Source organism: Mustela erminea, chromosome 1 (assembly GCF_009829155.1).
Source record: "Mustela erminea isolate mMusErm1 chromosome 1, mMusErm1.Pri, whole genome shotgun sequence".
In the NCBI taxonomy this organism is placed as follows: domain Eukaryota; kingdom Metazoa; phylum Chordata; class Mammalia; order Carnivora; family Mustelidae; genus Mustela; species Mustela erminea.
The window spans coordinates 159,340,190-159,356,370 of record NC_045614.1 but is presented as its reverse complement, the minus strand read 5'-3'; the positions used below and the strand labels follow the sequence as shown (position 1 = coordinate 159,356,370).

Sequence of the window (16,181 nt, the reverse complement as noted above, 5' to 3'; positions counted from 1 at the left end):
ATTAATTCTACTTGCTCAAAGAAGAAACTAAAGACTGCTTTATAAAAAAGGCTTTCTGTTCATTTAAAGAAAAAATCTTTTACAAAACAACAGGCTAAGAAAAATAAGGCTATTATATTATGATTACTATTATCGAATCAAGTAAATAATGGATACATCTAGTACTTCCCAAGCTAGAGTCAGGAAAAGTGGGTTATAAACTGTGGAAAACTGAGGAATGTACCAGCTCACCACTTAACATTACTGCCTCAATATAGCCTATAGGTATTTTACTATTTCATACTAGCATGAGTGCCTGTCCTACTGGCAAAAGTAGATGAATCGCCTGCCCAGAGATGCTACTGAAAGGAAATGAAACAATTTCACAGCAATACAGGGAAAGAGAACACTAACATTTACAAAGTTATTTATTGTCTAGGTCAGGTAGTAGATTGCAAACATATATTATCTCACTTAAATCCTCATAAAAACACTAAAATGGCTAGTATTTATCCGTTTTAAATGAAAACATTACTGAATGTGAGAATCTTAACTAAATTCCCAGAGGCCACTTTACTAAGAAGCTGGGGGATCCAGAATTAAAAAGCTGGAAGCCCTTACTTAGTGTTTTACATTTATATTAAATTACTTCTTAGAGCCTACTTCTAAACCAAAGAAGTTGAAATCAATGTGGATTTATATTTTAAGGGAAAGTTTTATGGAAGACTTTAATGTGGGCATCAAAAGAGAAAGTAATGGCTAACATTTATTGAATATTACTGTTCTAAACATTTTGGATCTATTCACTCATTCAATCCTTACAACAATGTTTTTGGAGGTGAGTACTATTGTTATTGTTGTTATAACTTTAAAGTACGGAAACTGAGCCAAAGAGAAGACAATAGACTGTCGCAAAGTCACAAAGCTAGTAAGTGGCTGTGCAGTCAGAATTACAGCCCTCAGAATTTAATCATCATGTACCACTCATTACTCATTAGGCTATAGTTTTTTTTTCCCCCCAAGATTTATTTATTTAGAGAGAGTGAGAGTGGGGGAGAGCTGCAGAGGGGAAGACAGAGCATCTTAAGCAGACTCTGCACCAAATGGGGAGCCCGACACGGGGTGCACAGTCCAACTTGGGACTCGATCTCACAGTCCTAGAACATGACCTGAGCTGAAACCAAGAGTCAGCTGCCCAACCAAATGCACCACCTAGGAGCCCTAGGCTAAAAGGTTATTAAAGGAGACAGCTTAAATAAAGTTCTGAGAGCAGGGCATGCCACAGAGTAGGCTTTTATTAAATGTTACTGTCCCTCTTTTTCTTCAATCTCTAAAATTTTATAATTGTAATAATAATACCTTTATTTTTAAAGTATATTGTGCTTTTTAAAGACTTAACAATATTCGATTTCATAAAAATAGGGTGCTGAATGTAGAATATAGTAAACTAGTATTAAAATGGTGTTGAAAAGTATTTAATATTTTACTAAATGTTACTCATAAAATAGAGTTAAGTGACAAAGTATGATTCCTAACAGTGTATACGGTGTTTTACCATAAATTAAAAGGCACAAAGAAACAACAACAATAACTGGAATGGTATAGCCCCAAAATTTAAAGGAAATTATTTCTATATGATTGTGAGTGATTTTAATTGTCCTCTTGTATTTTATTCTATATATTCTACCATGCCTATGTATGTTTTTCATAATAAGAAAAATAAAATAAAAAATAATATCTGTGTCAGAAACATTCCGAATTTATTGATACAACATTGAGCAGAAATATTAGTAGAATTGTGTAAAATTCCACACTTGTTCAGAGATGGAGCTTGAATAGAACCCAAGATTCCTCATTTCTAACCCAGTGTGTTTTCTCTTATTCCCTATTCTCTCCCCACTGGTTATCATTATAAGGAATTTAAAGTAACCTATGGGGGTGCCTGGGTGGTTCAGTGGGTTGAGCCCTTGCTTTTGGCTCAGGTCAAGATCTCAGGGTCCTGGGATCGAGCCGTGCATCTGGCTCTCTGCTCGGCAGGGAGCCTGCTTCCCCCTCTCCTTCTGCCTGCCTCTCTGCCTACTTGTGATCTCTCTCTGTGTCAAATAAATAAATAAAATCTTTAAAAAAAATAAAATTAACCTGTGAAGAAGACCCTCTGGAGGGTGGTTATTGGTGCTGTGAGTCCAAATGTTCTATGAACATACAAACACACACACACAGGTGTCCTAGCACACCAGGCTTCTTAAGTTGCTTATGTAACTGTGTAAGCCATTTTTTTTCCTGAGTCCAAACTGACACTATATATGGCAGACTGATTTTCTCTAATTCTTCACACTCTTTCTGTAATAGAACTATATATCCACACATACCACATGACTTTACTATAACTCTCAGTAGTGTTTGTTAATGTGGGGAACAGACTATAACTCTGTTCCCTAGCTTTGAGTTTGGTCAAGTCACCTGCTATGACCAATGGAATATTGGCAGAAATACTATGAGTAGTGATTTGGCTTGACTTCTTATGCCCATGGAATTTGCAATCAGGAAACTTTGTCTCAAGTATCTGGTGTCTTCACCCTGAGTCCCAGAATAAGAAGCATATGGAGAAGTTATGAACCAAAATGCAGCCTGAAAGTGAGCTTCTCAGACTCCACATAGACCTTATGTAGCATTATCCCAGCAACAGCAAACTAATATACAAACACTATAAATGTAATCCATGGTGGCAGGTTTTGTATTATACAAATATCTATATCTGTCTCTATATAGTATATATACCATTATACATATGTATATATGTATATGTATAGTATACATCTACTGTGTCTCTCTCCCTATCTCCCTATCATTCTATATATCTCACAAGCGTAGAAAACCTCCCACTATATTTAGCACATGTATTCACAAATACATGAGGAAAAGTTGTCATTTGAAAGTTCATAAGTGGAGAAGCTACTATGCTACTATGCTTTTTAGTTAGCCATATATGTGCTTCTCATATTTCACTGCATAGAAAAAAACCATCTGGGATCTTATTAAAATGCATATTCTCATTCAGTAGGTCTGGAGTGAGGCCTCAGATTCTGTATTTCAAACAAGTTCCTAGGAGGTACTGATATTACTAATATTACTATACTGTGAGTAGCAAAGGCAGGGAAGACAGATAGTGGTAGTCATATGGAGGAAATAGCCACAAACAGGGAAGACAGTCTGGAACAGTAGGCAACTAAGAATGGAAATAATTTTGACTAACTGTTTATCTTTATCTTATAATGAAATAATTTATGTAAGAGACAGAAGAGTCAAAGGAAATGGGCCTTGCAAACAAATAAAATGACAGCCCTCATGTTAATGGTGAGTATAGATTCCCGGTCATATGTATGTATGTATGTGTGTATATATACACACATACACATACATGTGCATGCCTGCTAATGACTAGTACTAGAATCCCACTCAAGCAGTGTGAATGTAGCATCCCAGGGCATTCTATAGGAACATAGATACTCTCTGTCCCTTAAATATATACTGATAAACTAATGACCTTGCAGCACTCATTTACAGAAAAACCCTACATATAAGTTCACTTTCTGAAATGTAGTTTTCTAACAGCAAACTTGTCTTTATTTCTCTATTTTCTCTTTTTGATACATCATCTACTCTACTAAAATCTATTAGATTAGTTGTCTTAGTTGGCTCCGGCTGCCATAATAAAATACCATAGACTTGTTAGCTTAAACAACAGAAATTTATTTCTCTCAGTTCTGGAGGATGAGAAGCCCAAGATCAAGATGCTGACATGGCTGAATTCTGGTAAGGGGGCCTCATTCTGGCTTGCAGATAGCCACCTTCTTACCATTCCTCACAGAGGGGAAACTCTGGTGCTTCCTCCTCTTCCTCCTCTTCTCATAAGGGCACTAATCCCAGTATGGAAGGTCCACACTCATAACTTCATCTAAACCTAATTACTTCCCCACCTGCTTCTACATATGAATTTTGAGAGGACACAATGTTCAGTCCATAACATTAGTACTTCTCTAATTTTTCAGGTCATGGCATACATAGAAAAGGGTAGGGGCTCACGGGTGGCTCACTCAATTAAGCATCTAACTCTTGGTTTTGGCTCAGGGTCATGAGATCAAGCCCCACGTGGGGCTCCACACTGAGCTTGGAGTCTGCTTGACTGTCCCTCTCTCTCTGCCTCTCTCTGCCTCTCTCTCCCTCTGCCCTCCCACTTGTGCTCTTTCTCCCTAAAATAAGTAAATAACTCTCAAAAAATAAAAAAGAAAGAAAAGGGTAATATTGTCTTATTCACTGGGATAAACTAGGAGAGACTTGGGGCTTTAGAGGAGGCTCTGCTGAGCTCTATATGAGTAACCCTTGGGCTCCAGCTGTCCGTAGGCCTCCCTGAGGAGATCCATACCCATCATGCATAAGTTGGCAAACTATACACTGTATATAACCAAAACCTCTACAGAACACAAATAGTATCACCAATTACCATCACTGTTTCTGAGCCTCATTTCAGATCTTTCATAACTGAGCTGATATTTTCTGGAAAACGAGTATGTAAAGGGGTTTCCTAGGCAGTAGATCAATAACCACTACAGAAAAGATGAGGATATTTAGAAAATTATACTGTAAGGCACAGTATAAATTCCAAGAAAGCCACTTTAGGAAATAGCAGATGAGATAGTTTCCTTGAAGAATATGTTTTTAAATTTTTAAAACTTTAGACATATCCAGGTATCACAAGGGATGTTAATAAAGTAAATGGGAATCACCATTTCTTCCTGAGACAGATACTTGTTTTCTTTTTTGAGAAAAATTTAGGAACTGCCAATAGTTTATCTTCTCAGAATAAAACCTTAACATTTTTTCTAAAAGAAGGGAAGAAAATATTTTTTTCCACAGGAATATAGCTAACATGCAACATCAGGTCCTTTGGTACTCCCACGTGGACAAGATACACTACTTGGAAAACTGAGATGCCTTTTCCTGGAGTTTTCTTCATCCTTTGCCTCCTTCAGTCCAGACTGGGTCATTGGGTAATAAAGAGGAGGTTTGTGGTGGTAGGGTGATCTTCTTGGTCACCACACCCTGAAAATAGCTTTAAAATTGGACACTGAGAAGCAGGAAGAGAGTTTCAAACTTTCCATCTCGTTGTTTGAGTTCTGGGGCCTCATTAATTTCTCTCACAGAAGATGGACTCTTCCCTGGTGCTGATTATAGATATAGTGGATTTGCATTTCTGCCTAGAAAACAGGCACCAAGAAGACTTCACCATGTCTCATTCTAGACTGGATTCACATGATGGTAGCAATAAATATCCCTAAACAAGAGTCATTCAAAAGCTTGTTGAATTTGACCAGATACTTCAATTGGTAGCAGGTCCTGCCACCATTCCTACTGTTTGATCCTGAAGTCCTCAACATTTTTTTCTCCACCATGTACACCATGTACACCATCTCCACCATGTAAAAGAAAGATGATATTTAGATTCTAACACATTTTCATGGACTTACCTTGAGTTATTTGCAACTTCTGGAGCACAAACTAAAACATTACCATTGGCTCCCACTTTATAAAGCATGTTAGAAAACACAAGTATATGAGTAAAACTTCATTATAGGAATAATCTTGTGTTTGTTGCAATTTAATTTTTAAAAGAGTAAATCAAATACATAAACTCCCTAAGTTTATTATTCATAACAAATCTTTTGTAACGCATGTCATGCTTGATTGAAACTCATGAGTGTTTCTCATTACCGACAATAGAAGTCACTAGTATAAATTATGCATTATTCATTCATCTGACAAACATTAACTGAGCATTTACTATATGTCAGGACAGTGCTAGATACAGGAGACCACAGGTGTATAAAACAATGTCTCTTTAGGTGTTAACAAGTACTGACATGAGCAATTGGGCTTCTGTTGGACTTTGGGAACCAGGATATGAATGGGCAGTGATTCACTGGAGGAAGCAGACAGCAGAGAAAAAGGGGCTGTGAACTGACTAATTAAAACAAACAAACAAACAAGCAAGCAAACAATCTGGGTTCCTGTCTCATTTTGGGTTCTTCCAAAGAAGAGTCTGCAACAAGGACCTGGGTACAGATTGTAATTTGGAAGGTGATCTTAGAAGGCAGGCATGAAGGAGTGGTGAGTCAGAGCAGAGGACAAGGCAACGATGAAAATGTGTCAAAGGGGCCAGCCACGAGTGTATCAACCAGAGCATAATTCAACCAGTATCTCTGAGACTTGTGCCTAATGTCTCCAGAGGTATCCGAGGTATGGGTTTGAAAGAAACAGAGCCCGGCACATTTTTTTCTCCAGTTCTGTTCCTTCTTTGTTGAGAGTTGCTCCAGGGCATTAAGTGGCTAACCCTGCCAACCCACCCCACATTTTCCCCTATCTAGTGTAGGTTTCTTGAGCTCCCCTAGCCATGGAAAAGATCCTGGGAAAAGCACTCCTGAGGTGGGAGTCTGGGCTAACACAGAACTGCTTCAAGTGGAGCTGAAATCAGAGGGGAGCTGAGGGGCTGAGATAAGGGTTAGACACATCTGCCCGAGTAGCCTACAATGACTTCTGGGGAGTGGGGCATAATATATTGCAGTCTGATCTAGCAGCCCCTAAAGGATGGTATGGGGAAGGTTAGAATGACATCTTTTTACTAATTATATTCCACATAAAGTGCCTCTGACTCCTGTAAGAACTCAAACTTGGCGACAGTAAATTCTGAAACTACTCAGGTAAGAAACAGAAAAATGATGATTTGCTAATCGGCTTACCTGATTCTCTGGCTAGGATGTCAAGATTGGACTCAGCAGTTCTTGTGAAAATTCTGACACTCATTCACCAATTATCCCCTAGAAGGTGCTATGTATCGATCTCCTTGTGTTTCAGGGAAGAAATCTTTGAACTGCTCCAAGATTTCCAAAAATGGTGATACATTTTTGCATCATTTTGTCATGACGGGCCTATTGAAAAACTTCCTGACATTCTGAATTCATGGCAGTAATATCTACGCAGCTGTATTTGGCTTGCATTTTTGTTTTGTTTCGTTTTGTATTAAAACAGAGGAGAAATGGGTAAAGGTTAAAAACTGCACCTAAATGTATTAGGCTTGAAGGCTTTGAACATAAATGAGAAGTTTTACAGGAAGTTATTCAGACCTTTAAGCTTCTATAAACATTTCATCATTGCTGACAAGATCCACTTTAGGTAACCCTGCCCAAGCAGTTTCTGTGTTGCTATATGGGTGAAGGTGAATTTATTTTGCAATTCACCAAGCAGTGTAGGAATCTTCTGGGGAATTTTGGTTTGGGGGTCCAGAGCCCAAGGTGGAACAACAGATACTTTCGTGGTCATAGGAGAAGAACTGATAGACCCCACGTTCTTCTATTATAATGTATAAAAGAAGGAACTGGATTCCTAATCCCTAGAAAATGTGATGGTGGTAGTAGGTGGGTTATGGTCCCTTATACGAACATACATGGCTTCCCCCTGACAATGAGTGGGCTAGTCTTTAAAAAAGTTCTGAAAGAGAAAAGGAAAAGCTCCAAGGGACCATTTAGGCTCTGTCAGTGAGTTCCATCCCAAGACATCAAATCCAGTTGCACAGAAACCAAACGTCAATATTTACAAAGTTCTTTCCATCTTCTATCCTGCTTCCTTTTTCTTTTGTGCCTTTTCTGCTTTTCCTTCCTCCTGATTCCCTTGATCCTTTACTTCACCCTCTCTCCCATTTGCGCTCACTCTCCCCACCCCCATTAGTCAGGCCCACCACGCGTTCATCCCCAAAGCGGCTTCAGTGACAGAAAGGAAAGGACTTCAAACAAAGCCATCGTCCAACACACAGAGCTCCAGTCCCCTGGGGGACTGTGACTGGGGCAAAGCCTGAGGAGGGGCGCTCACCCCTCTGGGGCTCTTCAACCCAACAGGCGATTAGGCTTCAGCCGGCTGATAGCTGTATGGAGCCTCATGATTTCAAAGCTTTCAGAGGCTGACAAGGACTTGCTAATTTCAAACTTTCTAACCAATTACAATCACAAAGAACTCAGGACAATAATCAGTGAGCAAAATGAAACTGCTGGAGTGAAGCAGCCCTAGCAGGTTTCGCTCTTGTGGCTCTGCACATGACGTGCAGCTGGGACTCTGCTTCCACAAGTAAATAAAAATGCATTATAAAATAAAAACATGCACAATGGGTCCCTCTTGCTGTCTTGCTCCTGGTAGTTGGGTCTGGAGGAACCCTGTCCTGCATGTAGCCCATTAATTTCTGATGGTGTTAATTAAAAACTTTTGATGCTGGCTTGAATGGAAAATACCTCAAACACTGTTTCCTCTATTGAAACACTAAGTTCCAAGTCTTGGATTATTAGGTTAAGCTCTGTCACAGCAGTGAGACCAACATAAATGCTTTTCATACCATCCGACTACTACTACTACTAATAATAATAATTAGTAATAACAAATGAAAAGAAAGAGGAGAAACTGTTTAGGTTGAAACTCCCTCATTTCAACCTGTTTTGCTTTGTTTTGTTTTTAGAACTAAATTGAAAATTCGGGTCCCTGAGTGTAGAACATATGATATTTTAAAAATCTTTTTTCAAATCCTTACAGAACATTCAAATCACCCAATGTTCCAAGACCTGAATTTTTTATATTTTAAAATGGGGAAAGCTGCTTAAAATAAGTGAATCAGCTGCTAAGTGATTTCTCTCTGTCTCTTCCCCTACTCTCTTTTGAGAGGCTGAAAAAATGCTTAAAATGGTATATGCAATTGATATGTGCTGCTTAAGAAGCTTAATATAATTACTGAGGACTCTGACTTTCTATTTAAAATGAAGACAGACTGGGGCAATAAAAACTATGAGTTGTGAGTATTCGTCCCTCTAGAGGTATGGAAAATGTTTCCAAACATTTAGTCCCCTGCACACGGTAAGGGGTTTCAAGCAGTTATCCACAGGGCTCTCTGTCCCCCCGGAAACCTAGGGAAACCGAGGAAATCCTGACAGTAACGTAAGGAGCCAGCGTGACAGATGATGTGCAGGAAGCCAGCAAATAAAAATGCATCTCTGTAATCCAATGCTTTGTGAAGTGCTAACGAAACCAACAAAACATTCTGATTGGTTTCTAAGACTCTCTTCCAATTTGATTTTTTAACCATTCTTCCCTGTTGTTCAGGCTCCTGAATCCCCGGACACCGCGTGGGAGAGGGCCCTCAAATGTCAATTCATGGATGCCCTTTTCTCTCTTCTGCTCTCATGTGCTTCACTTTCTCTCCCATTTTTCATCTCTCAATCTGTTTATTCATGCTGTCTGCAACATCAGCTGAATCCTTGAGGGACGACAAAACTTTCCTTTTTTACCCTGAAGGTCTTCATCAGTCTTATTCTTGTTTTGATCTACGCATCCCTAAAGTGGATGAAGTTCTGCATAAAGAAAGGCGAAGCATTTTGGCAAATCTCCTTTCCTTCCCTCCCTAACCGCAGGCTGCACTGACCTCACCCTCTTGCAAAAGTTTGCTGAACTGGCCTCCCGGCCTAATGTGACATGATGGGGATCCTTCAGCAACATCAACAACCACAATAACAGACAACCCTCACCATAAAGCACGCGAGGGGAAGATGTAGAGCAATAGCAAGAGCTAAAACTCTAAAAAGGACGTTAGGCTTGAGCAAACCACAGCATGAATCTATTTGTTCACAAAATTTATGAATTTTCCTGGGTAAATTGACAGGCGATATTGTCTACAAAGGACTAGTAAATGTAAATTAACTAACAGATATGTAGCAAATGAGTGCATTTAAAGATGATTTCCAGCTGAAATGATTTTTCTTCCGAGAGACCAAGTTTTTGTTAAACTTAATCCTACTCTCTTCCCTCTCCAGCAGCAGAAACATCTGGTCGGTTTTAGATTCCCCTTGGATTTCCAACTTCAAAGGGAATTATAAAGAATAACAAATTCATGTACCGGCACTAAAAAAATTAGAGCAGCAGGAGAGAATGGTAAAATTGTCCTTATTTGACTGCTAGTGACAGGCGCCACAGGCAGAACTATAAGAAAAGACAAAGGCAAGATCACCAGTTGACAACCAGAGTTCCTAGAAGGGACAGAATCTTTGGTTACATGCAAATATGCACAGGGCGCTTAGCAATCTAAAAGGAGATTTCTCCTTGCTTTAAAGAAGAAAAAAAACGAAAGGAGTTAGAAGGTGAGAGAGAGAGAGGAAGGAAGAGGAAGGAAGGAAGGAAGGGAGACATTTACCTGTCACACAGTAAACAACCGCAAAAGTTTGTTCAAACAATGATCTGGAGAAAATCTTAAGGACTCAGCCCCTGGGTTTTTTATTTGATCTATAGAAAACCTGAGTTCTGATTCTACCAAGGGCTAGATACGCTGTCTCAGAAATAACTCAGGCTCTTAAGAATGCACTAGAGTTGTCATCTCCTCCTAAAAAAATGAGACCTCCAAGAGTCTCTTCCTTGCCCTGGATCTTTGTCAAAGGATGGCCAGAAATTAAAGTCCTCCATGAGCGGAGGACTAGGGTCTGAACGAACTATTGGTATTTGCTGTTGTGCCAAGTTACGCTTGACACCACGTTATAGAACTGGATTTATCTTTCTCCTCTGTCATGTACTAGGAAAACTGAAACATACTTCTTAGAGTGCAGGTCTTGATATAATCAAAAAGAAAATAAGAAAAGTTAGGGAAAGTATAATTTTGCCCTTATAATTAGCTCTTATAAACAGCTCTTTTCTTTCCTTTTTCATGTACAATGTGTATAGCAGTAACAATAAAAATAAGACATGATTCACCAAAGCACATACCCTCCCCAATGTCCATAATCCCACCCCCTTCTCCCAAACCCCCTCCCCCCAGCAACCCTCAGTTTGTTTTGTGAGATTAAAAGTCACTTATGGTTTGTCTCCCTCCCAATCCCATCTTGTTTCATTTATTCTTCTCCTACCCACTTAAGCCCCCATGTTGTGGTGCAAAAATAATGAATACTGTTATGCTGGAAATAAAAAAAAAAAAAAAAAAAAAAGAATATTATCTTTCCACTCCAAAAAAAAAAAAAAAATAAGACATGATTAACCAATCAACTTGTTCATGGACAGAGAGAGAGAGTTAAGGGCTAAAATGTCTTTAAATAATTAATTATAAAAGTCTTTAAACTTAGTGTTCAGAGGTTACAGTTCCCCACACCACAAATACATTAGGTTGATTCACAGAGTGGCCCTCAAAAACCAGAAAGCAAATTACTTTTGACCAAAAAATATTTATCAACAGCATGTCAAGAATATTTCACAGGGTAGGATAGAACAAACAGAACTAATTCTCTGTGGACCTTAGCATGGTTTACAAATTGAGCAGTCCCCCAAAGAGAAGACCATCTCCCAAGTAAGTTGTCTGTATCAGAGGCTTTGAGTCATCTTTAATGAAGGAAGAAAAAGTTAAGACTTTTCTTCAGCATTTCCAATGTAAAAGGACTGAGCTGGCTGGAAAAACATCTTGAGTGTCTGTCTTGCATGGGGTTTTCAATCTTCCCTCGCCACTCCAGGTAAAGCAGGATCACCCTAGTGATCTCACTAAGAGAATGCTGTAATTCCTATCCTGATGGTAATTGCATATGATGATGTATTACACATCCAATAACGTTTGTCCAGAAAATATGCCAACTTTGTGAAACATGGATCTGATCATATGAATAAACTTTTTTTTTTTCTTTTGTAACTATCTATGTCTTTGGTCTAAAATGAAAATCCTGGCTTGACGCAGGCCTTTACAAAGGATTCGTTGCCCTGTATAAGCAGAATCATCCAATGATGATTCTGAACTTATCTAGGGAGAGGAAGTAGAGGATTGGAATACTATTTTATTCCAAGAAATGCTTTATAGCTTGAGGATAGATATGGTCCCAAATAACAACAATTGAGCAAATACCAGACCCAAAGGCAGAACATAAGGAAACCCCACAAACATATACCAAGAAGCAAACGCTATCGTTAATAATAATAATTATTATTACAGCTATTATCAGAATGAGGCATTGATGGATCACTTGGGTATAATATATAATACATTAGCTAGAAAGAACCAAGGTAAACTTATGTTTATCTTTAAAAGGTTCTGGTTTATATGTCATGAGTTACATAATTAACACTTATGATAACAGGATGCAGGAAGAGATGAAGACTTATACCTTTATTTCAGTTGCTGTATTGTTAATATCAATCTTAAAAATAATGATGAAAAGGTTAGCTATTTTAAATTATGGGTATTATGGGGTATGGTAAAATATCCTTGCAGCTTTAAAATAGTGGCATAAAATATATATTTAAATTATAGAACTCGTTATTGGACATTTCTGTCTATAAATGAATGATAAAATAAATACACAAAATAAAAAACAAAAAAAATAGTTAGTGGCTAGAACCCATCTATCTTTCCTTGGAATGCCTGTCTCAATGCCAAGCCATTAGCTCCTTCCCTGACCTTTTCAGGGCATTTTAATAGTGGTAACACCAAACCAGGGTAAAGGAGAAATAGTATCAGAAGGCTGAGAGGGAAAAAATGAAATGGGAAGAAAAAAGCGTTTGTATTGTTTACACCATCTAGTCTGGCAAATTTTACAGATGCTTTCCGTTTTCTTGGGATAGTTTATTGCTTATGTTATTTCTTTTCTTTTTCCTCCATGTGCTTCCCTCTACCAACTTTGGCTGAAAATACTTTGTATGTGTCCATACTGTAAGCCCTCATTTTTTTGTAGAGATTTAGTGTAGAGAAGAGCACTTTTTTTCCCCCTTCTTCTTCCCCAAGGGTTAGGCACATCAATATTCTAGCTACTCACTTTCGAGGCCAATGGAAAATGTGCTAAGATTAAATAGACCTGAGTAACACATAAATCCAGTTTACACTGATGCAGTATGTTACATAGTTACTCACATCCTGAATTTCTGATGAGTGGAATACACCTTTTGGACAACACACTACTACTGAACCATCACTGACTACAATTCAAAGACAGCGAGACAAGACTAAACCCTAACTCTAGGTTCTCTACAGAGAGCATAATTTGCACAGAGCTCTCTTCATCTGTGGACCTCTGTGTGCAAAGGATCTAGTCTAGCCATAGAAAACCAGGTTCTTTAAATATTCTCAGAGCAAACTAGAGCAATACTTACAAGCACATAGGGAGTGCCCTTTGTTCAGCAATATACTGTCTCTTTTGACCCTCACTTCCCCAAATAGCATTTTTCTTTTTTTAATTATTCAGACTATTAATATAAATTCCTCCCTTTTCACACTTCGTAAGTGCCCCGTTAGGAAGAAACCTTTCCTTTCTGCCAATAAATCTTTTAAAAAACGATGCTTTTAAATCCAGTGTTACGTTTGGTTTAAGTAGATTGGCCATATTTATCCACTATGGGTTAGCTGCAGCCACACTGGGCTTCTAAAGTAGTCAGAACACTCTAGTTTCCTTTTACCTCACATACAGAATTGTATATAAACAGCATATATCCCATAATGATAAAACTAGCAGCAAATCATCATTTTGAATCAAGTAAGAATAGTGCCCCCAAAAAAGATCCCTCAAGAAGCCTAGGCAAATCTGTCAAATCTCTCTCTGGTCAACCGAATTGCCCTTTGGATAACAGGTGTACCTAAGAATATTATGAGACACTCTGTCGGGACTTTATGATCAATTGTAACATTTTAAGAAATATAATGGCAGTATACTCAGAAGAAAAATACTCCTATATACAATGATTAGAATTATTATCTAAATGTTTGTATCATGAACATGTGAAAAAGTCCTTATGGGCCTAAAATCTCAATGGACTAAATGCTATGATGTCTGGGGTTTGCTTCAAAATGATATGGTAGCAGCATAGGAAATGGCAGACCAGCCTGGGGAAGGGTCCATAAGAGTTCACTGGAGTAGTGTGTCTATGTTCACATATTTGCAAGATTTCATAACAAAAAATCCAAAAGTATATACTGATTTGAACTTTCACTCCTTTAGTCATTATTGATTGATTCATTTACTCTTTATATGCAAGACATGGTGGGGGCATAAAAAGTAAAACAAAACAAAACAAAATAACCCCACAATACTCTTGTTGCATATTTAGATTAAATAAGTGATTCCTCTTCAGGAAGCATATATACTTATGTAAGCTGATGTTCATAGGAACCATGTAATTACATGTAAAATTCTTAGGTTAAATTTTGAAAGCAGGACACAAAATTATGTACAAAGTATGTTTACAATGTGTTTTTTAAAAAATATATCCCCAGGGGGAAACGAGAGTAAAGAAATACATCAATGGTTATTAATGATTGGATTTAAATTATGGAAATAATTACTTGTATTTTTCTTCATTTTACTCCTATGTGTTTTTCCAAATTATTTTTAATGAGCATGTATCATTTTCAAATGAAAATAAATTTTTATTCATTAGTGGATAAGATGTGCTCTCCTCTCCCGAGGAGCTTTTCACTAAAACAGAGAAACTGCAAACACACAGCTTTGCCTAGATACTTTAAATCTTCATACCTAGAAGTGAAATACACCCACAGGAAAAGAAATGTCAATACAGATTTTTATCTGATCATAGAAACATAAAGAGCTTTCTGTGTGTTGGACAGAAATAAGGGAGGAACCAGCTTCTCTGCAAGCCAGAAAGAGTGAAATTCAGGCCATTTTTTGATGAGATCCTTTTGCGATGAAAGCAATGGGAGCAACAAATTTAAGTTACCAAGTAAGCCTGTCCCTTGAGACCTGACGCTCACTTATAGGAGTTCCTTTTTGGTCAGCATAAGAAATAAAGCATGGGAGTGGGGGGGTGCGAGTGGTTATAATCCTAAAGGCTGGAGGCCTTCACTGGTAAGATGGGTATGTTCAGAGAGACAGAGGTAGATGTGCGACAGAATGAGAAACAAAAATACGACAACTATGGATTATGTGCAGTAGATATGGAAAGTCCCCACTAGAGAGCTATCTTTATTACCCCAAGAGATTATTTTCCTCATTTTATGCATATTCATATAAAGTGAAGTCAAGAGTATAACTTTTAAAGGTTTGGATGAATATGATGTTCATGACTAAATAAGCCTGGCTGGAGCCAGGCAGAATATCATCAGATGCCAGGCAAGTCACTCACCCCCTCTGGTCCTCCTCCCTCTCCAGCACACTTGCCAGGACATTTCAACACCGGCCAACCTCTAGCAAACGCTAAGCTCTTTTAGGCTCTTTCTGACTTGAGGATGCTTTACGAGTACACCCTTAGTCCTGACCTGCACTCTCCTCCCAGCCACTGAAATCTCAAGAACTCCCGAAGGCCATATACGATACCAACCTTTTTAAAACTTCACCAGTTTCCATGAAAAGACACACACACCCTCAAAGCTTTCAAAGCTAATCTTACTCACAGCTCTGGTCTTGGGCCTCGTGGCTCGTAAAAGAAGTGGCTATCTGTATTCATGTTCCTAAAGGACACTTCCCCTTCCATTTGTGGGTGTAAACAAGAGCAATCGTGTCTGATTTTAAGATTGATTCAAATGAAGCAAATACATTTCAAATTTTTAGCATATCATAGAATAATAATAAGCAGTTCAAAGTATCACAAAATGTATTCGGAAGGTTCTGTTTTTGTTTGTTTAATGCCAAAGCATCCAACGTTCCACGTGGGAAACACCAGTTTCCAACCTCACCACATCACCCTCTCTGTCCATTCAGGGATCTCCTTTGGATATCTGTATCCCTGGAGAGCCTGCCAAACAAGTCCTTTGAATACTTCTACCTCTGGGTGGCAAAATCATCATGAAATGTTTGTTGAAATCTGTGACCAGAGGCTCTTGGGATCATGTTTCTAATCATTTTAAATGATGGTATTTCAAACAAACAAACTGGATATAAAATCTGTACCCTTCACCAATGTCAAAATAAGTTCTATTCAAATTTAGTATTTGAGGTGATGGACACACCACAACCTTTACATCGAATTCTTTCAGAGTCTGGGAGAAACACACTTGACTTCTTCATACCTCAATATTGTAGACTGCCATTTAGGGATAACAGAAGTTACTCACCGGACAGCAAAGTTCTGAGGAATATCCAGTTAGTGATGGCGAAACATTCTGAAATGAAAAGAATACCATAAATGCTGGGCATTTAATAAATGCA

At 38.3% G+C, this 16,181-nt stretch overlaps 1 protein-coding gene across 17 annotated transcripts in view; it reads right to left on the bottom strand.

Annotated features, from left to right (window-relative positions):
- The window catches only part of ZBTB20 (zinc finger and BTB domain containing 20), a 785,951-nt gene that overhangs the window by 339,915 nt on the left and 429,855 nt on the right, over positions 1–16,181 (bottom strand). For all 17 annotated transcript variants that reach the window (XM_032360146.1, XM_032360066.1, XM_032360076.1 and 14 more), the window contains one exon: positions 16,088–16,135. The gene's annotated coding sequence lies outside the window, so the exon portion shown is untranslated. The remainder of the gene's footprint in view (positions 1–16,087; positions 16,136–16,181) is intronic.